Source organism: Eleginops maclovinus, chromosome 16 (genome assembly GCF_036324505.1).
Source record: "Eleginops maclovinus isolate JMC-PN-2008 ecotype Puerto Natales chromosome 16, JC_Emac_rtc_rv5, whole genome shotgun sequence".
In the NCBI taxonomy this organism is placed as follows: domain Eukaryota; kingdom Metazoa; phylum Chordata; class Actinopteri; order Perciformes; family Eleginopidae; genus Eleginops; species Eleginops maclovinus.
The window spans coordinates 14,327,129-14,339,709 of NC_086364.1; the positions used below are offsets into that span (position 1 = coordinate 14,327,129).

The 12,581-nt window shown below is 41.7% G+C and overlaps 1 long non-coding RNA gene across 1 annotated transcript in view; it reads right to left on the reverse strand.

Annotated features, from left to right (window-relative positions):
- LOC134878165 (uncharacterized) overlaps positions 1 to 8,628 on the reverse strand; it is a 51,794-nt gene extending 43,166 nt beyond the window's left edge. Inside the window, exon 1 of the long non-coding RNA XR_010167655.1 lies at positions 7,499 to 8,628. This is a non-coding gene — a long non-coding RNA (uncharacterized LOC134878165). The remainder of the gene's footprint in view (positions 1 to 7,498) is intronic.
- Between the last annotated feature and the right edge of the window lie 3,953 nt (positions 8,629 to 12,581).

Sequence of the window (12,581 nt, forward strand, 5' to 3'; positions counted from 1 at the left end):
TCTGCAGAAGTATTGTGCCCGCCAAGAAAACAATGACACTTTGTTGTTATGCGCTGTCAAGCGAAGAGGAGAAAACTTCAGGCAGATAAAATCAGCACTTTACATTAAAACAGTTTGAACTAAAGATACACAATTCAGCCTAGGACTTGAGTTTTCCATTGCCATATCTACACTGCTACTCTGCACTCTGACAATTAAGCCTTTGAATCTTTAAATCATCACTCTTAATCTGTGTCCTCTGTGATGCGAAAGAAAGGAGATTATGTTATGCAAATATAATAAAATACTAAATAATCGTTACATTAGAGTTACAGTAAGTTAGCAGTGGAGAACGTGAAATTATTTATCTTAAACATGTGATAATGTTGGCACAACAAACAGGTGAGCAAGTCAAGTATGTTAAAAACGTATGACAATGCCAATATTACTCATGATCTCCAGCTTACAGAAACCTGAAAAACTAGAAATCTCTTTAACTGAAAGCAAATAGGTCAACATTTTATAAGGCAGAAGTGCACACACACTAATAGGACAAGTAAGAACGGGCCATCAAAAACGAGCAATAGAGACCATCAAATAAACTGCCAATATCCTAAAGGAAATCATTCAAAAGATCTGAATCAGAAGCAGATACAATTAAACAGTGGTTACACCGAGTTGAATCTGTGTTATAACATATAGATAGAAGACTACAATGAATACTGTATAGTTCTTAACAGTAAAGCAGCAGAGTGTTCCGTTGTTTTTCCAGACAAGGATACAACTCTGACCTCTAGTGGTGTTTGAAAAAGGTGCAATGCTTTGGTGTTTTAAGGAATGCAGTCATAGGTAAAGTCACAATTCATTTCAGTGTAAAAAGCTTAATAATAATATGAAACCATTTTTCGACCTGTTTATATCATATTTAGAATAAATAAAGAGGGTCTGAGATACAAATAAATAAATAACGTTCAATAAGCCAAAACGTGCAAGACTTTGCTAACTAATGTGTACATTATTTTTAACCTTATAACTTGGAGTTAATGTTTGAAGTTTGGATGATGAAATGTGTGCACACACCAGATTGACAAATCACTTTCAGGTGACATAATGCGTAACTATGATGTGGTTTCAGGAGATCCTGACAATGCTGAGTGGGTTGGCTGTAGAGTGGTATTTTAACACATTTTAAAGTTGATTTATAATAATACATACAGATGGAGTAATATAGAGATGGAAACAATTAAGCATATGAAAACAATCAATACATTGACATATAAAGGTGGTTTGCCGAGGATTTAATAATCTCTTTTGTTGGTCTTGGTGGACATGGACTATCCAATCGCACTGGAACAGCACAACGAAAAATTGGTTTGAATAGGAACTTTGAATTCTGCAAAGCTATACTTAATAATAATATAAAACATTAAACGTTATATAATACAATGAATGATGATATTCGTGCATGACTGACATTGTTAAAAGTTAGCGGTTATTTATGTCAACACATAGCTTACCGAAATTCCTTCAAGTCCTAACTAAGGTTTCCCATTAGCACCACACAACTTTAGTGGCCAGAAGAGCAAATGCAGCCCAGTAAACTGCTGATGTTGCTACCACTTTTGTCCACAAGGGCGCAGCAGAGTCTAACAAATTCACAAAGGAAACCCAAACAAACCAACCAAAGACTACTACAATATAACCAAGAGTGAAAATATCAAAAAAATATGAATCAATATAAACTCATCGTTATAAAACCAGGTTATACAGCCCTTAAGTTAGTGCCAACATTTGAATCCGTTTTAATTATTACACAAAATCCAATGAAAGACCCAGTGAGGAGCATGAATGTGCCTCTTTTCAGTCTGTTGAATGAGTGATGCCCTGTGTTGACAGCCTGACGTCTGGACAACTTCCAGTCGTTTTAGCTGTCATTACAGCACTTTGGCTCTGTATGCTTATCTGCGACTTTGGTCAGGGACACTGACAGCCACTTCCACAGCACGTCTGTTGCTGGGCTCACTGTGGTAGCTTCACCACCAAGCCTACGGGCCTTCTGGGAGAGCCTTAAACATAGGAGCATCTGCCTATAGGCCTAAATGCTCTAATGTGACATTGTAATTTGGTGGAACGATCTAAATGTCAGGACACTTAAGCCAGCTTAATAGCACTTTTTATGTTAAGAGTTTAAATCGACCTCATTCAATCTCTTTTAAACTATGCAAATAAAAACAGACACGCACTAGCCTAAATGCTGTCAGCAAGATTCTTACAGATCTCCCAGCAAGCGCAGGACTTAACACACACACACACACACACTCAGTCGTCTGAGGAGCCTGGTGGTCTGCTGTGTCCCGGGGAGGTCACACAGGAAATTTCACGCTCCTCTTCACACCGAAAATGTTTCCTTTATCCTCCCCACTGAGAACGAAAGAAAAGGGAGGAGGAGTGAAAGAGTGGATCGAATGGAAAAAAAAGGACCAAACTCCTGAATGAGGATGGCTTACTTGTGTAGGTGTGACTCGCTGAAACGCCCTAGAGTTGCCGTGGCGACCCACACCCAGCAAAGTAAAGGCTGGAAATGGTCACAGGTTCGGTGGAATGTTACATTTGTGAGAGGGAAAAACAAAGGGAAGAATTTTCCCTCCAAAACGAGAGCACAAAAAAAGTGGGGTCAGTTTGAGAGAAAAAAGGAGGGGAATGACTGGTATTTTAGGCATTGCCAAACAACAAAGATCATTCTGATGGTTTTTTCCTTGCAAGGAAGGTCAAGAAGACACCTGACCATCCATCACCATAAAACAAATATATTTTAACCCATGGTACTGAGTGAAACGTTTTGGCCTGTTCTTAGCATATCATATTCATCACTCTTTTGTAGATCCATAGTGTCCTCCTACTGATGTGGTCGCTGTGTGCAGCCTTCCTGTGGCTGAGGGGAGTTTGAATGGAGTATTGTCTGTCAGCGTCCGGGCCAACAGAGATGCCCCTGTGCTGTGCTATGTGTCTTTGCTGTTTGCTCTGTGTGTCGAGGAGGGGCATGTTGGGGAAAAGAGTCTGTCCTCCTCCCATCCTCCTTTCACCTGCCTGTGTTCTCCATCTCCCCAATGCTCTTTCTACTTTATTCCTACAGGGCTGTGCTCACACAGGAGGTCAAGGAGAGCAGGGATAGCAGGATTTAAAATAAAAATCCAGAGGAAGTGTGCCCAATTTTAAATCACCCAATAGGAAATGGCGGGCCACGATGCATGGATTTAAGTTAAAAAATTCAAACACCAGGTGCAGAGAGAGGTTTATCAAAGAAGACAGGCTTTAAGAGTCAGACCCAGAGGCATAATTTTAAAGAATCCCCCACTTATGTTCACCACTTCCTCTAAAGCCTCCCTGCCACACTCTCACTTTAGCACAAGCTGTCTGTCTCAGCCTCCCACTTCCTGATAACTCCCAAAGCAGGAGAACACCCTCGTACGTACACACACACACACACACACACACACACACACACACACACACACACACACACACACACACACACACACACACACACACACACACACACACACACACACACACACACACACACACACACACACACACACACACACACACACACACACACACACACACACACACACACACACACACACACACACAGCAAGTTGTGGTTTCCGTGTAGGAAATCAGCAATCTGCTGCTCTTACCAACCAGCATTTACCCCCCCCCTTCTCTCCTCCCTTAACCCCCCCCCCCCCAAAAAAACACACACCTCTTGTATTCCCTTAACCCCCTGTGTAGACAAAGCATCTTTCTCTCATGAGCATCATTAGAGAGAGAGAAGACAATTGTTGGTAGTAGTAGAAAGAGCACCCCACAGACTGTGGCAACAAGCCAGAGGAAAACATAAATAGCTAATTAGTTCTTAGCATTTGTCTGGTGGAGGTCTCTAGCTATGCGTAGCTTGATAGACATGCTACTCTGTTGTGTAGAACTGAAGGCACTTGCACTATGATGGGAGCATTGGGCACCTCTGTTTGGCATCTTGACCGTAAAGTATCAAGTTCATGTCCTCATAGCTGAAAATCAAAACACTGCATTGTAAAATTCAGGGCAAATTATTGGGTGTTACCTGTTCATAAATAGACATGTTTTGGTGTGTAATTTGTGGGTGATTACTAATTAATTCGCACCCATTTCTTAAACAGGTTCCCAGGGAATCTGTCACAAAACTTAAAGCCAGGAGAAAATCACAAATGGAGGGGAAATCACCAAAGCGCTGAGAAAAAGAAAACTTTTAACACTGCTCCCAGCTTTTCAAAACCACACACACACACACACACACACACACACACACACACACACACACACACACACACACACACACACACACACACACACACACACACACACACACACACACACACACACACACACACACACACACACACACACACACACACACACACACACACACACACACACACACACACACACACACACACACACACACACACACACACCTAGAAACAAAGGTGCCATTTACTCAGGAAGGGTCAGCAGTTCTCTCCATCAGACAGTGGCTTGTTCTTGGTCAGAGGCTGCTGCCCAATCTCAGGCCACCCTCCCCTGGCTCCACCGGCCCCCTCTGGCCCCCCTCTGGCCCCCACCACCCCGGAGACAAGCTCCCCATTGTTCCTGCACTACTAATAAATGACAGTTCTCCTGTTCAGACAAACTTTAGAGTCCATTCTAAACACACACTGACAGACACACACGCACAAAGACTGAGTGTAAATGGTGCAAACAGCTTATTTACAGCATGATATTTCTCATGGAGCTCATTAAAAGCTATCTGACACTAATGATGGAAGGGTGATTTTAGGCTTTAGCCCAAGGGCCCTGATGAGGTAATGCCGAGGGCATATTTTGCTAAAAAAAAAACAGTGGTGATTAATAAATGTTTTCCAAATGCTTTACATTTCCCTACAGTGGTCAAAAATGGACGTGAAATCGAGACATAGTTCAATCGGGGGTCACACTGCTCCGTTGGTGTTTTCACCTGTGTGCAATGTCACATACAACCACACACACAAGTCAGATACTGGGCTCCATCAAGGCCATGACCCAAGGTGAGCCTTGAGTTTAGACATGATAAATCACCACTCAACTTAAGCTCATAAACACACCATTAACACGCTCGGCCACAGCAACTTGATCTGTTTACCTTAACCACTGTGCTGGGGACTATCGCTCTCTGGCAGGCCTGTATTAGCATGCCTGGGGGCCTGATACACATGTCTGTCACAGGGGCCGGCCAGCTCCAGCTCAGGGCCACAACTCAGGGGCGCTGCTTCAACGTTGTCTCAACACGTTATGAGGTCATTCTCCAGCACTTTGGGCTTGCTTCCATTCAGACTAGGTTTTCACTTTCAAGATGCACACTATAGAGTGTGGAAAGCGCCGGTCTGTTTAGTTTAAAGTGTGTATGATACTGGATTAGCACAGGTAACAACAAATCCAGGCTAATCATCCAAGAACTTGGTGGTGTGAGGAGCTTTAAAAGTAGCTCAATATGGTTACATTCAAGTATAAAAACAAATGAGAATACAGCGTAAACTTAATTCAAAGAATTACTAGTGATGAGAAAGTTCCTAGGAAATGTTGAGTGGAGTAAATACAGTGTTGTTAAGTGACTCTGACCCTGGTGTGTGTATATGGCTCTCTACTGCGGTTCACCACAAGCATATCATATAACAGCTCAGCCAGCACACTCAGCCCTGAGAGAAAGCAAAATCTTGCTTGGCTATTCTCAGCTATGGAAGACATAAACAAACATGTAAAAAAAAGGATGTCTGAAAAGTATGGCAGATTTTGGCTGCTTGGATGCCAAACAGTCAGAAGTGGGTGTAGGAGAGTGGGCTTGCAGGGGTGTATCTGTGTCTGTATGGTGCTTACACAGCACAGGGGTGATGTTGGCTGTGTGCAGGACAGATGCTGGGCAAGCGGGGTCACATCAACAGACATGCTCCTGCTACACCGTTCAAATGACAAAAGGAGGAGGAGGAAGAAGAGGCAGAAGTTGGTAGAAGAGGAGTAAAAAAAGCCCCAGTGTTTAGTCAAGGCCTGCTCACTGACACAAAGTCTGTCTTTGTCTGCCTCCCAGGGTGCCAGATAAAGGAATTCTTGTGTGTCGGGGGCTCTGACCGAGTTTATTTGACACTTCAGCTCCTTTTGTGAAGCAAGTGTCCCACCGTCAATGCTGGCCATGAGAGTCACTTGGCATTAGACAGAGGGTCCCTCTTCAGTGGAGAAAGGGGGTCTTGTTTGGAGAAGATTTTTAATGGAGGGGGGTGTGGGGGGTGCTGAGTTGGAGGAGAGGGGGTGCTCGGTCTGTGCTTTGCGCTGTATACAGACATATAGTGGGGCTCTGTCCCCTGCCCCAACAATAGATGGAATTCTTCATTGCTAAGGAAGTGGACGTTATTGAGGAGTGAGAGCTGAAGGGTGTAGGAAGCTTCATCAGATAAGTTGCATGAACACACAGCTACTTGTGTGCAATGCCATATGTCACAAGTATGTTCAATAAAGATGGATATTCTTACAAGCTGAACACTTCTCTCATATGATCCTGACTTCTTAGGGTGCATCACCTAGCGTGTTAACATGCACCTGCAGGTTCCACTCAAACGGCGCATCTACACATCATCCGGATCTTTCTGTGTTTTAAGCATACACAAGCCGTGTGTCAAGAAGCAGCAGCTTGCACTACTGACAGTCACTTCACATTGAAGGCCCTCCCTGTGGGCAAAGTTGTGGAGACAGATTTACTCTCACCTGAATGGAGTCACTGTGGGAGAGGTGAGTGGACTGCATGTTGCTTTCTATGGTCACTGTATCCACACTGTTCATTTACTTTACTGCACCTGGTCTTTCATAACTTATTATAGGCTGTGGCTCTGAATAGTATGTGGTCACCTGGCACTGCAGGTGTATGGCTATGTCTGGTGTGGGACAGGTGAAAAAGGGGCTCAATTTGAAAAAAATAGGGGATTCAAGTCCTGTGTCTAAAATACATCAATATGAGTATGTTTTGAGGGTTTATAACAGAGCAGTGCTCTAACAATGAGCAGGTGAATACAAATGTAACAGGGCTGTTGTATGAAACACACCCCCCTCCACAGACACAGTTCAGACTAACTAAATAAGAGTTGTCCTAACTGCATCTCATCTCAAGGGAGTTTGATTGTTATGAGTGATTTGGTTTTGAATATGTAGGCCAAATGGGTGTGTGGTGAGATAATGACAGAACCTTTGGTCAAAACAGCCATTGTTAAAAGTTTTTGTTTCATTTGTGATATAACAACGGATTAAATGAAGTTATTCCTTATGTGGTACACTTAGGAACATCCCAGAACAACTTGACTGTTTATACAGCCACAAATAATTAAATGACAACATTAACTACGACAGAAATTAAGTAAGCTCATAACATTTTAGAGCTCAAGGTATGTAATTCTCTTACCTGCTGGAGGAGGAGATGAGATCTGTCAGTATCCAAACAGCTGACCATCTGCTGAGCAGCGCTCTCAAAATATATTCCAGGATATTCCATTCATTGTGCCAAAATCCACAGCTACAAATATCGATTTTCAAATCATATCATAGTGTTGGCCAACTGTGACACTGGCCACACGCGCGAAGTATCCCAAGAGACTCGTCTGTCCGACAAACGGCTGGTCCAGCAGCAGGACTTTGGAAGCAGGAGAAATGTACACCACTCATCCCGTGAAAGAGACATTATTTCCTCATATCCTAAAAGACGATATACAAATCCCGCGTTGAATCCATCAGCTTCTGCCATCATAAAGTTTAAAAAAATAATAATAACAATAACTCCTCCACGTGTGTCAGTGCTGTAACCACAGCTTTTAATCCTCTGTATGCGCCAAACGAACCAATGCGTAAAGTGATTGCTGAATTTGTAAATCAAGCGCTGTGTTTATTTTCCAATAGCAGAAAAAGCAGCCGGGTTATCCTTGTGCAGTGATGGTCTCTGCTCGAGCTCCAGCTAGCGTCTCTACTGTAGCCGATACGATGCGCTCCTGTGAAGAGCTTGAGCCGCACTGAGCCATAGTTGGAGCAGAGCAGCGCAGCACATGCTGCTCTCAGCCAACGTAGGCGCGCAAAGGATTATGGTAAATAGAGTTTATTGTTTTCGCTACCCATTTCTTTAAAATCAGGAGTAAGATATTGGATTAAAAACTTTAAGAAATGCAAAAAAGTAAATAAAAATAAAATGCATGAAATCATATCATAACAAATAGTGGCAGTAGAGTATAATTGACAGAACTGCATAATTCATGTTTGCTTATCATGGAGTGTTTAATTATTTTGCCTGTGAGTGAAAAATGTTCACTTACGGAATATGAACGCATGTTTAAAAAACCCTGTTAATTAATTAATTAATTACTGATGGAATTTTACTTTGTGAGGATTTGAATGTAATTAATTGTAATGTTATAATATCTATCATCATAATTCTTTTAATTATCTAACAACCTTAGTAATGTATTATGTGATGAATATGGGCTGGTACAATTGTGTTGCAATCACTCATCTGTCAGTTTGATCCCAGGTTTGCGTGTGAGCCCAGGTGTGACTAGTGTGAGTGAGTAATAATGATCTTCTGTCGCTGTGCACAGATACAGGGATGTCGGTGCCTTGAATCACCTTCCCATGAATGAATCTCTTGTCTTTCTTACCTCACTTTCATGTCTTAACCACCTCCAGGCTTGCTTGTATTTCTGGGATCATTGCTTCCTTTAAAACTCAAGACAAGTAACGGATTCCCTGGAATGGAGTGGAGCCTAAAAGACTAACATTTGAAAGAAAGTTATGTTAAATTAAAGTGTTACTCAGTGCTTGCATGTCAAAACAAATCATTATGTGTTGTGCTAAGATAATTTGACTTTCCTGTGAATAAATTATTTTAGAAAAAGTACACCATGAGGAAACAATTGGAAACATACTGTAATTGACTGTGTATTATGGGAGTCTTTGATATAGTGTGGCTTAAAATAACAACAAAAAAAAGACAAAGAAAGTAAAGAAAGATACAATTGATGTCGGAAAGTGGATAAACTTTGACTAAAATCTAGATTCCTAAGATTTGATCCCCATCTAAGGAATATATAATATTTCCTACAATTATACTTACAACATACTAGATTTGATCATCCTATCATTAACTTGTCAGTAGGAATTAAAATCTTTTGAAATGCTGCCGTATATGTATAAACGTCAAAGTGATTTACCTTCCACTACACCACTGTTACTGATCTCCAGTCACATGACGGTGTGTATTACACTTTAAGGCAGGTAAAGCTCCACTCCACCTTTTCCTTTACTCCCCATTTGGCCGTGCTCCAGTACAATCCAGGAGTACCTGAATTGCACGCGATTCTGTCAATTGCAGGTACTTGATGGCTTTCTTCTGTGCTGGGGTTGAAAGTAGCTGGAGGTTTGTGCACACAGCATTGCGTGACTAGAGCTGGGGATGAAAACACAAAGACATTGTTTTCAGTGATCAAACCCCCTTTATAGTAACTCAACAGCATTCCTGTCTCGCATTCCTAAGCCACCGCTGCTGTGTGAAGGATTTTTTTCCTTTTTCGAAAAAGAAAGTTACACTTTTTATCTGGTTCACTGTGTTGACCTCCCTTCTTCCACAAAAGCCATTCTGCACCCCAAGCCCATTACTCATTAATCAAGGCTGAATTAAAGTATTAGCAGAGGCAATTATCTTGTAGAGGTAATTAAGAGGTCATGATCTCTTATCTAAATAGATAAATGTAAACAATGGAGTGGCACTCCTGTTTTCATCTTCAGCAATCACTCCACCTTGAAACTAAACCAAATGAATTGGAAATTGATTATTATCTCCATGTGTGCACATGCATAATACATGTGTGTCTGCACGATTATATATGTGTGCAAGTGACTACTTTGTGTGTCTTCCTCTACCATGTTTCTACACACGCTAGTGTGTGTTCTTGGGTATGTGCTAATGTGCACACAAATGTTTTCCAGATTGGTGTGACAAGGATAATCATATCCAGAGAGCACCAAACTAATCTGAACACTGCTCACACAGATGGGCGGAAAAAGAAAGAATGCATCAGGGAATCTAGGGAGAGAAAGGCTGAGTGAGTGAAGAGAAGATGTAGATATTCTCAAGCAGCATATTGCACAAATTGCCTAGCATGCACATCATGAGGCACAACATGTGTGATGCAGAAATATATAAATGCATATGTGGCAATCTACTCTGTTCAAAAAGTCCATACAGGCAGTGCAGTCATCACCTGGTGCAGTGTTAAAACAAATATAATATTTACTGGAAGCAATGACCTCTACAACTTCTGCTTCAACATACAAAACATAAAGAGGACAATGGAGTCAGTCATATCTCCAGTGTGTGCTCTGAGAGTGATTAAGACTAGAGGACATTCATTACTGACCCTGCTCAGACAGAGGGGCTTCAGAGCAGAGCTCTTGTGTTGGACTGTTTGGATGTCCTATCCCCTTGTATCTCTTTGACTACCTCAAACACAAGGCTCTATTCAACCAGACTGGGAACAAATGTTTCCTTATGTGGCTCTGAGTGCCCAAAACCCAGCGACAGAATAGAGAGCAAGAGCCTATGAGACCAAAAGACAGAGAACGTTACAATAATGCACATACTGGCGCTATTTAAGTACTCAGCTCATCCTAAACTATGATCTGCATTATTAGGTGTCTATGGGGGGGCTGACATCATGGAAACCAAAAGCTAGATGAGACATAATAAGCATTTCCTACTATAACAGTATGCCCTTCTGCTGGCATGGCCCACACCACAGGCTCAGTAGCCTGCCACACTTGGTTTCCTCCTCTTTTTTTCCCCCACTGCTCCATTGTTCACAGGTGTTATTATTTCTACATTTGACAGGAAATTAATTTGGTAAATATAACCCAGGAAACCTGAGTTTGGTTTCCAAGCAGCTTATGTTATTTCGTGTTCAGCCTGCTGATTTCCATGAGGTTTTTTGCCAACCCACGGGAATGGACAAAGTGAAGCTAAACCAGGGTCAATGCAAGGTTTCGCAGTGGCATGAGTGAAGATTACTCAATTGAAAACGTTTTTTAAAAAGGCCTGCGCCTGCTCTATACAATGAGACATAATGCGCTGTTTACCCTTTTATTCTATAGAATAGCAAGGATAAGGAGCTAATCCTCTTGTGCTATGAGACTGATAGGGTTGGAGTACTTCCAGCACCTCAGGGTGCCAGATCTTTCAAAGGAAAGCTTTTTCAAAGGAGACCATGTAATCAATGACCCCCTCCCCAACCTACTATATTAATTTTAACATAGTAGGTTAGAATGTCAAGTTTTTCGGTCAAACTGTGTTGTTTTTTCTCAGTACTTGCCCCTCTTGCCCTGCATTAAGATGTCAAACTGCAAAGGGGTTCTAATGTTTGCTTACATGTTTTCCCAGTTAAGGACAAATTAAATGGACTTTTGGCCTGGAATGGCATTGCAGTACCACTGACATCTACATGACTCATTTCTCCTTCCTCCCTAACACACTCTTACACTGAGCTAAGGGGGAATTTCTTTGGACAAACACTCCCTTCGTAGAGCCTTACCATGGTGTGACCATGAGAACATTTCAACCTGCAGGTGCCTAGGTTCATTTGGTTTATTTGCATACAAAAAAACATCCCATTAAAAATAACTAACTTTAAAAATAATTTAACTTAATTTCTTACAGGTTGAATACTACGTTACATGTGTGTTTACAGGACATAAATCATTTCTCCATATTACCAGTTTTAAACTTGGTTTAAAGTGTAAAGTTATTTGAGTTGGGAAAATGTGAAAGTTAAGGGTTTAAACTAGGGATCTACTGTGAAGAATAAAATGAATATATGCTCTCTTTATGCTCTTCTAGGCGTGTGTGTGATCTCAGTGGCAGGCTGTGTGTAGGCAGCTGGGAGTGTGGCTGGGCTATGCGTGACTAGGAGAAATACACCTGTCTCCAAGCACAGGTACGGAGGGGGAGCCGGCACGCAGAGGCCTGCCAGACGAACAATGCTCCCTATTGTACCTGCGCTCTGACTGCAGACAGTCACAGGAGAGGAAGCCCTGATCCCAGTGTGTGTGTAGCTCTCTCTCCCTTTCTTTCACTCTCTCTCTTCCTGCTCACACAATCACACGACATACAGAGTCAAATTATTTATAGTACACATATTGTGCTGACCGCAGGCGCCTCGGGCTAAATCCCCAAAACTCTGCCTTTTACACGCAAGCTGTCAATCAGAGCTTTGAGTGACAGATTTGACTTCCAATCAAAGAGAAGAAACAAAGTACTGAAAAGTGTTTGGTTGTGGATGTTACTGTCCTAGGAACTTTCCATGAATATCATTATTATTTTATGTAATGCAATATATTATATTTCCTCATTGAATGGCTGTTTAAAGTATTTTTTTTGTTAATAGGTCTGGAGAGTATTTAAAAGTTAATAATGATGAATTTAATTACTCTTCAGGTATAATCAGTTTCAC